We start from the raw sequence: 15,326 nt of genomic DNA, 5'->3' as shown, positions 1-15,326 counted from the left end.
GTGGAAACCACGTATGCTGAAATGGTGAAAGTAAAGAAAGACTTAGAAACAAGGGTGGAAAAAAAAGCATTAAAAAGGAAGTGAAAAGAATAATCCAAAGCAATCCAAAGTTAGTCAGAGATTCAGTAGATATCAACAAATCTATAGTAATCACTGGTATAGAAGAGGAAGAAGTAAAAAACAAGATCACTAGAGACAAAAAGGAGATGGCAAATGTTATGAGCTTATTGAAAGAAGTACCAGAGGAAATCTGTAGTAAAGACATAGAGGAACACAAAAGGTTAGGGAAATATGAGAAAACCAAGTCAAGACCTTTACAGGTAACTTTCCAGAGTGTAAACACCGTGGAGAAGATACTAAAGAATGCAAAGAATCTTATGGAAAAACAGGAGTTCAAAAATGTATGAATAAAAAGATGCCTAACACAAGAGGAACTGGAATTACTGAAGAAGAGGGAGGAAGCAAAAACAAGAAATGAGGGAAGATCAGAGGAGAAGAAGAATACATTTCTTTTTTTACAAAGTAATTGGATTGCAGGTGCGAAAGTGGTACATAAACAGGAGGGAATAAAAAGGAGGAATGTAGTAGAACCAAGTCGTGACAAGCATATAAACAAGCTGATTAAGTTGATGTACTCAAATGTGGATGGAATGGTATCTAAATTATTAGAGATGAATAATTATGTCAGAGAAAATGAACCACATATAATATGCCTAACTGAAACAAAATCAACACCAAGGATATCAAATGACATACTAAACTTAGAGGAATATAATATATGGAGAAGAGATAGAAACTTAAAAAAAGGAGGAGGAATTATATTAACTAAGAAAAATCTAAAAGTTAATGAAATAAAACTAGATATACCATCACAAGTAGAACTGATTGCAGTAGAGATCAACACATCTGAAGGGAAAGCAATTGTAGCCAATTTGTATATGCCACCCAAATCAAACACATGGGAAAGAGACGAATATGAGGACCTGGCAGAGAGTACAATTCAGAGTTTAAGAGTATTACTACATAAAATGGAAGAGAAATCGGAAAGAATTATACTAACTGGAGATTTTAAAACAAAAATAAATTGGAATACTCTAGATATAATAAGCCAAGAAAGCTGTTGGGACCAAAAGCTCCTGGATGTCGTGCAAGAGTTTTTCCTAACGCAACACGTGAGGGAAACCACCAGAAAAAGAGGAATCGATGTCCCTTCAATGCTAGATCTCATATTTACTAGGCAAGAAAATAATATTGACAGTTTAATATATCACCCTCCTCTCGGCAAGAGCGACCATGCAGTACTAAATTGCAACTTCAGGATAGCATATGATATAGTTAACAGCAATGAATGTTACAAAAAGAGCCTAAACTATAAAAAGGGAAATTATCAAGACCTAAAGAAGTATTTCTTAGAAGTTGATTGGGAAAATGAGCTTAGAGGACAAGATTTAATGCTGTATATAAAAAATTCTGTGAATTTTATGAAATAGGAGTCCAGAAGTACATCCCACAGCACAAAGAAGTAGATAAGAAAATACAGAAATGGTTCAATACAGAATCTAAAAAATCAAAAGAAAGAAGAGATTTTTTGTGGAATAGATACAGAAGACACAATAGTGAAAGGGCATATAATAATTACCAACAGGCAAGAAACGATTATGCAAGAATAAGGAGGGAAGCCCAAGAACAGTTTGAGGAGGATATAATAAATAAAAGAAGTGATCAACCGAAGCTATTTTACAGCTACATCAGAAGCAAAACCAAAGTAAAAGATATAATACAATCCATTACGGATGAGGGAATCACCTATAAACAAGAGAAAGATATTTGTGAAGCACTAAATAAGAATTTCCAATCAGTTTTTACAGAAGAAAAAAAATTTTGAGAGGGACTATGGGGAACATGCATGTCCACACATACTACCAGATATACAAATATCAGAAAAAGTAATACAGGAGGAGTTAAGTAAATTGGACAGAGGAAAAGCAAATGGTCCTGATGAAATTCCATGTTGGGTGCTACAAGAATGTGCAAAGGAGTTAAGTAAACCATTATTTTTAATTTTCAAGAAATCCTTGAGTCAAGGTAAACTACCTGATATTTGGAAGAAAGCAAATATTGTCCCCTTATTCAAGAAAGGGAATAGACTGAATCCACTCAACTACCGACCAGTATCACTGACCAGTGTTGTAAGCAAGGTATTAGAAAAACTTATAAGAAAAGCTTGGGTAAATCATCTAGAAGAACACAATATGATAACAGAAAAACAGTTTGGTTTCAGAAAAGGAAAATCATGTGTTACTAATCTGTTGAGCTACTATGACAGAGTAACAGACACAATACAGGAAAGAGAAGGATGGGTGGACAGTATCTATTTAGATTTCAAGAAAGCATCTGACACAGTACCACACCAAAGACTTTTATGGAAACTGTACCATCAAGGAGGAATTCGAGGCAAACTGTTTTGTTGGATGCAAGATTTTCTCATAAAAAGAGAAATGAGAACAGTACTAAGGGGAAACTACTCATCATGGAAAGAAGTGACTAGTGGAGTACCACAGGGCTCAGTGCTGGCACCAATCATGGTTTTAGTGTATATAAATGATATAGACAGTAACACTGGAAATGAAAGCTATCTAAATATGTTTGCAGATGATGCAAAAATACAAAGGAGAATTACAAACACAGACTCTTGTAAAGAGCTACAAGAAGAATTAAATAAACTTCATGAATGGAGTAGTACATGGCAAATGGAATTCAATGTGGACAAGTGTCATGTAATCAAGTTTGGTAAAAGTGGAAAAAGACCTGATTGGGATTATACGTTAGGAAATAAAACCCTACACACATCAGAAAGAGAGAAGGACCTAGGTGTGATTATCAATAACAGACTATCTCCGGCTGACCACATCAGTGAGAAGGTACGGAACATGTATACACTGCTTGCAAATATGAGAATAACATTCACATACATAAATGAAGACATGCTAAGAAGGATAATAACATCATTCATCAGACCAACCCTGGAGTATGCATCAGTAGTCTGGAGTCCTCATCTCAAAAAACACATAGACAAGATTGAAAAAGTTCAAAGGGCCGTTACAAGATGGATACCCAGCTTAAGGGATCTAAGCTACGAAGAAAGACTAAATAAACTGAATCTACCAACACTACAGGAGAGAAGGAAAAGAGGTGACATGATAATGCTATGTAAATGCATATCAGGGAAGGAGAAAATAGACATAAATGATTACTTAACATATGGGGAAGCATCAGCAAGAGGACACTGCAAAAAACTGCATAAGAAGAGAGGTGATAAAGACGTGAGGAAATTCAGTTTCCCAAACAGAGCAATTGATCAGTAGAATGCACTGCCGAATGAAATAGTGTGTGCCAAAGCAATTCACACATTTAAGGATATGTACGATAAATATGGTTTAAGACACGGGACAGTACGAGCTTGACTCATTCCTGTAAAGATACAATTAGGTAAGAACAATTAGGGTAAGAACACACACACAATTACCTAAGAACAATTAGGTAAGAACACACACACACACACACACACACACACACACACACACACACACACACACACACACACACTCACACACATTAGTTGCGTCCCCTTATGGAACACAGTAATAGATTATATCACACATTTGTATCGTATGAAGTGCTTCCATTGCGTTACTTGATAATCCGTTCTTATCCATTATAATGTATACGTATTTTCTTGTGACAGTGCTTCAGTTCCTTTAATATTATAAGCTAGACTAACCCACCACACTAACAGTTACAACACGAACGAAGTATATGGTTTGTGAATTTAAACATTAAGCAGCATTATGGATATGACTCATGAATGGTTGTGATGTTGCAACAATGTACAGCAATTCTATAATACTGTATACATACTTGCTTAATTATTATCCACGCGGGATAGGGGAGCGCATAAGAGGGTAGAGAGGCCATCATCACCTCCTCCAGGATCTCAGGATACTCTCAGCCATGAAACGTCAATGTATCTCTATCAACTTGCCCACTCCATAAAGGTGGATTCACCTCCATAATTTACAGGTGACCTACCAGCTTCTGCTCTCCTCGTATATGTTCCAGGCATCGTGCCTCGTGGTGTCATGTCGCCGGCAGTGCAGACGACCGTGGGTTTTTGATGCATGGGTTTTTTAAGTTGCTGAAGATCACATGACCCCAGTGGTCAAGACTGTTCTTGTGTTGCTGGACAAACGCCAGTCTTCCTTCACGATGATGATGATCTAGCTTTTCCTTTAATGCTGGGGTTCTGTGATGAATTCCTGAATTGTGCAGCCTGCTTCGAACTGTTCTTGCACAAACCTACAGTTGTATATGCTCTCTTATAGCAACTGTATTTCTTTGGAAGAAACTGGCTGTTACTTCTCATGATTCGTCTATCCTCCTCCGGAGTGGTCTTCCTGGGCCAGCCACAATGTGGATTGTAGTTCAGCTTTTCATACTCGTCCCACCTTCGGCACTAGTCTCACAGTTGTCTTCCTAAGAATTCATGCTTGACCGCGATGAGTGGCAATGTGTGTCCGCTGCGAGTCCCTGACAACGATTCGGTCAGGTACGGTGGATGTGACATCACTGAGGTTTCGAAACACACCACCAAATACCCACAAACCTTAAGAACTGTCATCCTCAAAATAACCAGTTGCAAATTTGACCCCTCCCCCTCCATTGTCAGCCCTATAAATTCATTCCCTCCCCCACTAGCACCCACCACCTCTCGCCCCCCTCCCCACCGTCTACTTGTCAGTGCTTCGGAATGCCTTGATGGACTGTGGGTCCACAAGTGTTGAAGTGGATCAACTGACAACGGTGAGTGTTTAAAGTGAAATAATCCCAAACTTACATTATACTGTACAAAACCTATTGTTTGAATTCTTTTCACATGTATTCAGTATTTCTCACAGATTTGAATCAGCTAATGTTAACTATTATTGTCAGTATGCTCTGGACACTAGATGATTCATCATCTGATGAATGAACTAAATAATGGTAAAATACTGTACGTATATAACATACATATAGATATACATCTGCATACTTCCTGAAATATATAATCGTCACTACAGTACTGTAATTCTTATCTTGACCTTTGCAGTGGTGTCTGACAACTTCTGCCACCTTGGCTTCACATTGCTCTGGTAGTTTCAAATAAAGGGTCATACCACCACTGTTGTGAAGCAGCACCTTACATATTCCATGCATTATTAGTTACAGATGCCTTACTCCTGATTATATTTTATTTAATTTTTTGACAAAGTGAGAGCAATCATTTGATCCCTTTGCATTGATGGTTTGAAGAGGTCATCTTTTCTTGCATCCTTGTATTAAATCTACTACAGCCAGTATGCACACATGGATGGCTGATGTGTGACAATCAGTGGAGGAACCGATGCAGTAGAATACATACTACACCCTTTTTGCAATTTTTATTATTGTGTACTGATATCATAGTTTAATAATCATTACTAAGGATCATGCAACATTCGAACATCTACTGATAATGAACACAACTTTTATTACCTACAGCAAGCGTCTCCACCAGTCACATTCATCACTACACCACCAACACCATTCATTCATAGACAGTCAGGGTGCTACTGAGATGTTGCCAGTTTGAGAGACAGCTTACCACATGGGGTGTAGGAACTCCTTTCCACAAATTGTTCCAGATTATATCAGGCTAGGAGTATTAACCCCTTAACAGCGGGGCGTCACTTTCGTGACACTTGGGAGCAACGGATAATACCACGGGGCGTCACTTTTGTGATTCTGTGTTATTTTGAATTCGCCAGGGCTTTCAAGTGGTGGCTTGTATCATCTATCAGTACTGCCAATGTCCAACACTAGTCAGCACTCTTAATCTCATCTGTACTCCCATCCATTGTTGACAATTTAACCATTTCTCCCTGTTCTTGACTCCCCTCCCTACCTCCCCTCCATTGCCCTATCCTATCGCCTGCCCGGCTGTGCTATGCTAAGTAAATCTTCCCGGGAATTTTCCACTGATTTCATCCATTGAAATAAGCCCTATGCCCTATTCTTATACCAAATAACATATACAAGAAATAAGGTAAGTGAGAGTGCCATACACCTGGAATTGGCTAATTATCACCTGACAACACCTCACATGCACTCGTTCGCTAATTTTCGTTGTTTATTTCCCCTTGAAGTATGCCGTACAATCTATTCTCATAATAAAAATATAGATAAGAAAGGAAGGGAGAAGCCTAAGTGATATTTACATTCACCTGGAACTACCTAATTTATTATGTATTGTCTAGATTTCCTGCCAATCATTTCATAATGTATATATTAGCAGCTTTCACCCCTCTGACATTGGCAGCATTGCCTAGGCAGGCCACCACACTTTTTTCAGTTTACTGTCATCTTTCAAGTTGAAAGCACGTCGGATTCGTGCCTGTCCAATTCCGTTGCTTTTTAGCCCCATGCAAAGGGTCCTGTGACCTCTACTCCCTACTAAACCTTGTGTGGAAAGAGGTAAAGGGCTAAGTTACTGCTGTGGAACGTGAACTGGCTAATTTGTCAATGAAAATGATAGACAGTGACTGCGATCTATCTGGTGAGTAAAATAGTACAAGTGGCAATGTACATAATGTGTAAACAGCAAGTGAAAGCAATGAATGTAAATATAAGTGAACAGTGGAAAATAGTTTTATAAGTTACTGCAAGTGACTGCATAATGCAGTGTAAATAAAATAGAAATGGAAATAATGTAAATAAAATAGAGAATGTAAATAGAAATGTAAATGACTAGTAATATAAGAATACGAGTTTATATACTAGGAGTACTGAAAGTGAAAGTTTCGCTCTAGTATGTATGAATACAATGAGTTATGAAAGTGAAAATGAAAGTGATAGATTCACTCTCAACGCTAGTATACAGGACGAGAAAGTGAATGCTACGTTTTTTACTGAAAGAGAAATTGAATGCCTACAGTGACAATAAACTACTATTACTGAAGGAAACTTATGGATAAAGACTGTAGATATATATAAGTGTTATATAGTAATAGAAATATAAACTGTGAGTGTTTTTATGAATAATAGATGACAACACCAGCGGCGAACGATCACAAATGGGAAGGTCATACGCGCTCGGAATTTTCATTGCTTTCACAGTGTTTTTTTTTTTTTTTTGGAGTATGGATTCCAAACTATTTGAGAATCATAGAATAGTGTTTCTAGTGATAATATCAGGCTGTGGTAATCCTATTACGAGTTGTCGGGAAGTGTAAAGTTGAGACTTCGTTACCCAACTTCAGAGGTCTCCACAAGTCCTACGGTACTCGACGAAGGCTCAACAAACATCCCAGGAGAAAGCTGAAGTTATGTGCCATAAGCATATGTAATTATAATATTCTAGGGCTAATAACTGAATTTTGGCAAATATTTTTAGAGAGTCTGTCAGAGCGCGAATATGCTCGCGAGACATGCAAGTCAGGCAAATACAACCCCACAGTTTTGGGGTTAACACTGTCACCATCAGCCAGCTCACGGTTCGGACAACTATAGTAGTCTATTCTTATCTGTTTTACTTAGCTAAGAATCAGTGACAGAGTCTGGGGATAGTTTTGTAGATGCACCTAAATCTCTGGCAAATGACATGTGGTCTGCACTCCCCAGTGTGATTATCAGAGCCCTTAGACAAAGCATAGACTGAGGAGTGTTCTGCTTTGAAGACAGTCCTATTCTCATTGGCACAAGAGACTTCATAGCACTTCTCCGTAGGTGACATATTCTGTTTGTTACGCCCTTTTCTTGTCTTAATAAAAATTATGATTAATCATTCTTATATCGAAATAGTTTGTATCGACGGCATACAAGAGGATATTGAAAAAAAGGCATTACGAAATCTTCAGTTGATCTCACAGTACTGCCCTTTGCATATTTTCGACAGGTTTTACTCCACAATGGTCATTCACTCTTACCCTAAAACTTGATCATTATAACAATTTCTTTATAACCAGGCGCCTTAATCCCGAAAGACGTGGCCGTAAACGAATCCCTCCAGCGTCACCCTCTGTCTTTGTCACACTATCCTCACTCATATACCTCTCCATTCCATCTCTTCATATCATCTTTGGTCTTCACCTCACCCTCATTCTCTCCACATCTCTTCAGTACACACTCTTGTTCATCACCAGTTCTCCATTCTCTCCACATGGTACGTCATTTCAAGTGATTAAACACTATTCAGCACATTCATGTCAACACAACAACGCACTTTCATTTTCTGACATGTCTGCCTGTCTGTCCACATAACTCCACATGCTGCTTTCAAATAACACGTTTCCAATCCTCTCACTCCAGAATTGTATCCTGCCAACAGAATTCAAGCTTCACTTGACGAGTGGGGATCACAAAACACACCTTCCAGTACTGAATTATTGTGTGTCTACCGACATTCCAACACAGTTTAATGTATTATTTTGATTGCAAACATCACACATAATAAAAGTGCTGCTGAGCAAGGATGATAGTTCACTGTCTGTATACGACTGTTCATTGGCGATGTACTGGTTGTAATTATTGATCGATTTTGACTACTGAGGTGTCAAATGGTTCATTTCAAGCTGACAGTGTCTTCACGTACTAGTGGTTGATACATTTACACCAACCCCAAGTCTTAGTGACAGAAAAACGTCAAGGTCATACGTGTAAACTGTCTGTTTGTAGTATAAGCATAAAATCGGTATATTTGGAAATGGTGTTTAGAGTGCAGTACTTCAAGACCCTGTCACAATTTGGACATAGCCCACTGGAAACTGAAAAATGAAAAATTAATTGCACATGCCTATGTTCGCACATCATTAGGTGCTGTGGAAAAGAGATGGATGTGGGTGTGGGTGTGAGTGTGGGTGCTGGTGAGGATGGGGATGTGGGTGATGGTATCGGTGTGGGTATAGTTGTGACTGTGGGTGTGGGTTTGGGTAATGTTGAGAGAGATGTAAGGGGGGTGACTGAGGGTGAGGATGTGACTGAGTGTGGCTGTGGATGTGGGTGGGGGTTTGGGTGAGGGTTTGAGTGCAGGTGTGGGTGTGGGGGAGGGTGTAGGTGAGGGTTTGGGTGTGAGTAAAGGTGAGAATGTGAGTGCGAATGTGTGTATTGGTAAGCATGTGGCTGTGAGTGTCAGTGTGGTAGTATTGAGGATGGTGGTGTGTGAAAGTGTGAATGTAAGTGTGGGTCTGTGTGTGCCTGAGGTTGTTGCCTAGAGTCAAGTTGCACGTTGGTACAGTGCCCGACAAAACCGACGCCCCTCACCTTGTGCTTTACTAAACCTGAAGCCACTGATACAGTGTGAGTGAAGCATCTGGATCTGATTCATATGCGATCCGGCAGATGGCGCAGTCAAGTAGAGGGAGAGGGGAGGGGACCGGGGGATAGGAGGCAAAGATGAGACAAGTCTTTCTGTGGGTGTGGGTGTATATGTGTGTGTGTGTTTCATGATCAATATCTTATAATTACTTTACACTGTACATCATAGTCTATGCCGCTTTTGTTTTAATACCTTGATTGTCGGGTTTTAATATGGCACACACAAATCCTGACAGTAATCAAGGCCCAAATAAGAATAGTCTGGTATGACTGTCTTAAAAACGGTATGTTAGTGAATCTAATTACGAAGTCACTGAGATATTCAAGGACCATCCGGGGTTTAGTCCAAGGCTTCGACTTACCAAAACTGGTAGAGGTCATCCAAGTGGACATATGGTGAAGGATTGTGTGTGTGTGTGTGTGTGTGTGTGTGTGAGTGTGTGCCCTTGAGAACATAAATTTATCTACTAATGTAAAGCAAAAAATACTTGTCCATGTTGTGAGTGGTGGAAGATTCAGAGCTGCAGTGAATAGTGATGGTGGTGGTGAGGGATGAGGAGGGGGGAAGGGACATGATTGGGAAGTGTCATTAAATCGAGATCGAATGATTACTGTATATCAATATACATAGAACATTTTATACCTGTGCAGTTGATTTATTGCTTATAACAACACAATCCTAAAACCAACTTGCAAGCCAAAGATGAAGCCCGGATGACCAGCAAAGTAAAACATTTTTCGTATTAGTGAAATGGTTAACAACACTGTAAGTAGTAGGAAATACATTAATTTACCGAAGGTAACGCACACATATGACGTGAGTGTTTCTCAAGGACTCAAATTTAAGAGATATAGTGCGAGTAGTGTATACAGTATTACACCTAACTTCCAAATAATACCCATTGTCTGTTTTTATAACCCATGCATATGCACCCATACGCATATACTATAATCAAACAACATTTATCTTGACATAGCATATATATATATATATATATATATATATATATATATATATATATATATATATATATATATATATATATATATATATATATACAGTATATATATATATATATATATATATATATATATATATATATATATCTTACATATCCTATGATTTCATCATCCTTTGTGTAATTTAACGCACAGTATGCTACATGTTTGATCACGAGCGTGTTCTGCCTCAGTCCCCCCCCTCTACCATTATAGTAGAGTAAGTCGTCCTTTCTGTTGTTCAGAGCGGGATTGTCAGTTCTTTGTCCCCATGGTTTCATTTGCGCGTCCTTCTAACAAGTTGTATCAAGCTCTGCCGGCCCCTATATAATGAGCTCAGTCTCTGCATCATTGTCACTTAGATCTGCTCCTCATTTTGTTCACATCTCTGTCCTCCCCTGTACAGTTATTGTTGTGAGTGCTCAGGAAGTCTCCAACCATCTGGCAGCTGTGTAATTTGAGTATAACTGTTATTGCATTTTTTTTTTTTTGTGCTGTGTAGCATAGGGTTAATTCTTAGGCCTAGTGAGGTTTTTGTGATTTGTGTAAAGGTTCTTTTTGTCAGTCATTTTTGATAATATTTTGTATCTGTAATAATTTATCTTGCATTAACTGAGCATTACCCAGTGTATTTTCATTTTATCAGGGCTGACTTAGATAAATTTACTCATGCTAATTTCGTGTTAATAGAGGCTATTGCAGTTAACTATATATTTAACCTGTATTTTGCCATTACATTATCCTTATGAGTCCTGAATGTTTTGTTGTTAGTTTGTGCATTAAACTTTAACTTGTAATTTTATCTAACTCTTTTGTTTTGAACCTGGAACTTTACGGGACAGTAGTGATTTTTAGTATTCTCACTTAAAGTGTACATTATCTTTCGCTGTTCCGTAACATAAATTTGGAGACCTCTCATCAGGATATTCAGGATATTATCATAAGGATATTGCTTGATATTTTGTGACTGTGATTTATTCATGATGTCTACTATTACTACACTTGATGAAGCCAAAGATTTTTTGTCAAATGTGCAAACAGTGTGTGATGTAGAAAACAGAACAAAGAATGAACTTAAGCTTGTTGCTCAACAATTGGGAATTGCTGTTCGCTCTCATCATTCTAAAGATCAAATTATTGACATGATTAATGAAAGCTTGTTTAATGTAACTCCTCCAAATGAGCAAACGCAGATTGAAATAGCTAAGTTACAGCTAGCTCTGCAGGAGGCTCGTGTTAAGGAGGCTGAATTTCATGCACGTGCTAAGGAGGCGGAGTCTCAGGCTAAGGAGGCGGAGTCTCAGGCTCGTATTCAGGAGGCACAGATACAGGCTCAGGCACAAATTGAACTTGCTAGGATTCGGGCAGACCATGAGTATCGCATGAAACAAGGTGGAACTGGATCATCTTGCTCTGATGATTTTGATGTGGCTAAAAATGTTAAACTTGTCCCTCCTTTTAATGAATCTGATTTAACAAAGTATTTTCAGTTGTTTGAGAGGGTAGCTACAGGTTTTAATTGGCCCAAGGAGTATTGGCCAGTACTCCTTCAAACTGTTCTCACCGGTAAAGCTCAAGTAACTTATGCATCTTTGCCTCAGGATCAATCTGATAATTATGATGTAGTTAAGAGCTTGTTTCTTAAGGCCTATGAGCTTGTTCCTGAAGCCTATAGAGTAAAATTTAGGACAACTTACAAGGAAGATAAGCAATCCCAGGTTGAGTATGCAAAAATCAAAGAAGATCTGTTAGAGCAGTGGTTAAATTCTAAGAATGTGGATTCTGATTTTGGTAAATTTAAGCAGATGATTTTGCTGGAGGACTTCAAAAGATGTATTAGTAAAGATGTAAGCCTATAGCTTGATGAGAGAAGAATAGATAATTTGTCTGATGCTGCAGTTTTAGCTGATGAGTATGTTCTCACTCACAAGAGATATTCTAGAGAAAAAGGGAAAGCTGAGAGTAAATACGTTGCCTCTACTCAGAGTACAGGTAACAGGAAAGAGAATAAAGATGATGTTTCTCAGGAAGTAAATACCAGCTCCACCTCTAGATTTCAGAAAAGTAAATGTACTTATTGTGGTAAGCTTGGTCATACTACGGAGAAATGTTTCAGGAGAAAGCGTGATGTGAACAAAAAGGAGTCTTTAAATATTCAGTCAATTGGTCTAGTGTCCACCCTTGAGAGTTCCCAGAATTCTTTAACTGAGTTAACTGAACCTGTTTTGAGGGGTAACTTAAATTCTCATGATGGAGCTCCTCTTTTGAGCAGTAACGTGGGTGACACTCTCAAGAGTTCATGTGCTAATTTCCTGTCTGATGGTTTTGTCAGTCCTCTGGACATTAATGACAGGAAATCAGTTCAAAAATATCGTGATACAGGTGCTTGCCAATCCCTTATGCTGACCAGTGTTCTAGGCTCTAATGTTAATTCCTCTGATGAAACTGTAATCTTACAAGGTGTAGGGAATAATTACTTCTCTAGCCCTCTGTGCAGAGTGAATTTAGAGTCTGATTTTGTTAATGGTTCCGTTATGGTTGGGTTGGTTGAGACACTCCCAATGTCAGGTGTAACTTTCTTACTTGGAAATGATATTGGTGGAAGTCAAGTGTGTCCAGCTCCTCAGTTGTCTAGTGAGCCAGTGGCTGTGTCCCAGGATTGTGGTGTCCCTGATGTGTTCCCTGCATGTGCTGTCACTAGGGCTAAGTCTAAAGTTACTGGTGACTTAGAGGATAATGATGATGATGATGTTATCATAGCTGACACTTTTCTTGCTAATTTAGACCACTCACCAGATGAGGCAGTACCGCGTAGTGTTGATAATTTGTCTCGTCAAGAGTTGGTTGAGTTGCAGGTTGCTGACCCTGAGTTGAAAGGTCTAGCTAACTCTGCTTGCAGTGAGGAAGAGTCAGCCGGTGCTTCTACTTGTTATTATATAAAGTCAGGAGTACTTATGAGGAAGTTGAGACCCCCAACAGCATCAGCCGACTGTGAATGGGAGGTTGTACATCAAGTTGTCATCCCTCGTGTTTGTAGGCAGGATATCATTAGAGTGGCTCATGATTCCAGTTTGGCAGGACACCTTGGAGTGAGGAAGACTGTGGCACGCATTTTGAAACACTTCTACTGGCCAGGTATCTTCAGGGATGTTTCCTGGTATTGTAAGTCTTGTCACACCTGTCAAGTTGTGGGGAAGTGTAATCAGACCGAAAAGGTTGCACCTCTAGTTCCCATTCCTCCTTTTGAGGCGCCATTCACTCGTGTGTTGGTGGATATTGTGGGCCCTCTTCCTAACACTTCTTCAGGATTTTCTTATGTGTTGACCCTGATTGATATGGCTACTCGTTATCCTGAAGCCATTCCACTTAGAAATATCTCAGCAAAGAACGTGGTTAAGGAAATGCTGGGGTTCTTCACCAAGTTTGGTCTGCCCAAGGAGGTACAGTGAGACCGGGGAAGTAATTTCATGTCAAACGTTTTCAAGCAGTCTCTGAAAGAGTTGGGCATCACGCAGATCACGTCGTCAGCTTACCATCCCCAGACCAAAGGAGCGTTGGAGAGAGATCATCAAACACTCAAATCGATGCTCAAGAAATACTGTTTGAAACATCAGAAAGACTGGGATAAAGGTCTTCCATTCGTTGTGTTTGCTGCAAGAGAATCTCCAAATGAATCACTGGGCTTCTCACCTTTTGAACTACTGTTTGGCCATGAAGTAAGAGGACCCCTTAAGTTACTCAAGGAATGCTGGCTGTCGGAGGAAGATGACGTCAACCTGCTGGAGTATGTGATGAAGTTCAAAGAACGGCTGTCCACTGCTTTACAGCTGGCGAGAGAGAATTTAGGAGCTGCTCAGGAGAAGATGAAGACTTGGTATGATAAGAAGTCCAGGTTACGCCACTTTCAGCCAGGAGATCAGGTTTTGATTCTGCTACCGGTGCATGGGCAACCTCTTCAAGCCAAGTTTAGTGGTCCTTATTTCGTGGAGAAGAAACTCAGCGATGTCAACTATGTCATCGCCACACCAGATCGTAGAAAGAGCAAGCAACTATGTCACATCAACATGCTAAAGTTATATCACAGGCGGGACGAATATAATCCAGTCTGCACTGTAGCTGTTCCACCCGAGTCAGCAAGTGAAGCTCTCCCATGCAGTATGAGCCTGAGTGATAGTTTGGGGAAGAATCCTGATATCATGAATGATCTCCAGACTAAGCTTTCTCATCTACCTCCCGAGGAAAGGCAGGAGTTTTCGGCATTACTGCAGGAGTACCCGCAAGTGTTCCATGCCACTCCAGGAAGAACCACTGTGTTGATGCATGATGTCGATGTTGGAGACGCAAAGCCAATTAAACTGCCTCCTTACCGTGTGAACCCAGTGAAGGTTCCTCTCATCGAAAAGGAGCTTGGCTACCTGTTGGACCACAAGAGGATTGAGCCCTGTCAGAGCGAGTGGAGTTCTCCTGTCACTCTGGTCTCTAAGCCAGATGGGTCACAGCGGCTTTGCATCGACTACAGACTTGTTAATCAGATAACCAAAACAGACACTTACCCTCTCCTTCGCGTGGAAGATTGCATAGACAAGATCGGAAAGGCTAGGTACATAAGTAAGTTTGATTTGTTAAAGGGATACTGGCAAGTACCTATGACTGAACGAGCTAGGGAGATCTCATGTTTTGTAACACTAGGAAAGACTTTGGATGTTCGGTAATGCCATATGGTATGAAGAATGCACCAGCCACATTTCAGAAGCTCATGAATGTTGTAACAGAGGGTTTGGCAGGGTGTGCTGTTTTTATTGATGATGTATTAATCTTCAGTGACAACTGGAAAGATCACCTATGCCATGTCAGTAAATTTCTTGAGCATTTGGTTCATGCTAATCTTGTAGCTAATTTATCAAAGTGTGAGTTTGGTTAAGCTAAAGTTCAGTACCTTG

This window comes from Coenobita brevimanus, chromosome 31 (assembly GCF_032717465.1).
Source record: "Coenobita brevimanus isolate Jiangsu-jjx chromosome 31, ASM3271746v2, whole genome shotgun sequence".
Taxonomy (NCBI): Eukaryota; Metazoa; Arthropoda; class Malacostraca; order Decapoda; family Coenobitidae; genus Coenobita; species Coenobita brevimanus.
Note: the sequence above shows the minus strand (reverse complement) of the source record.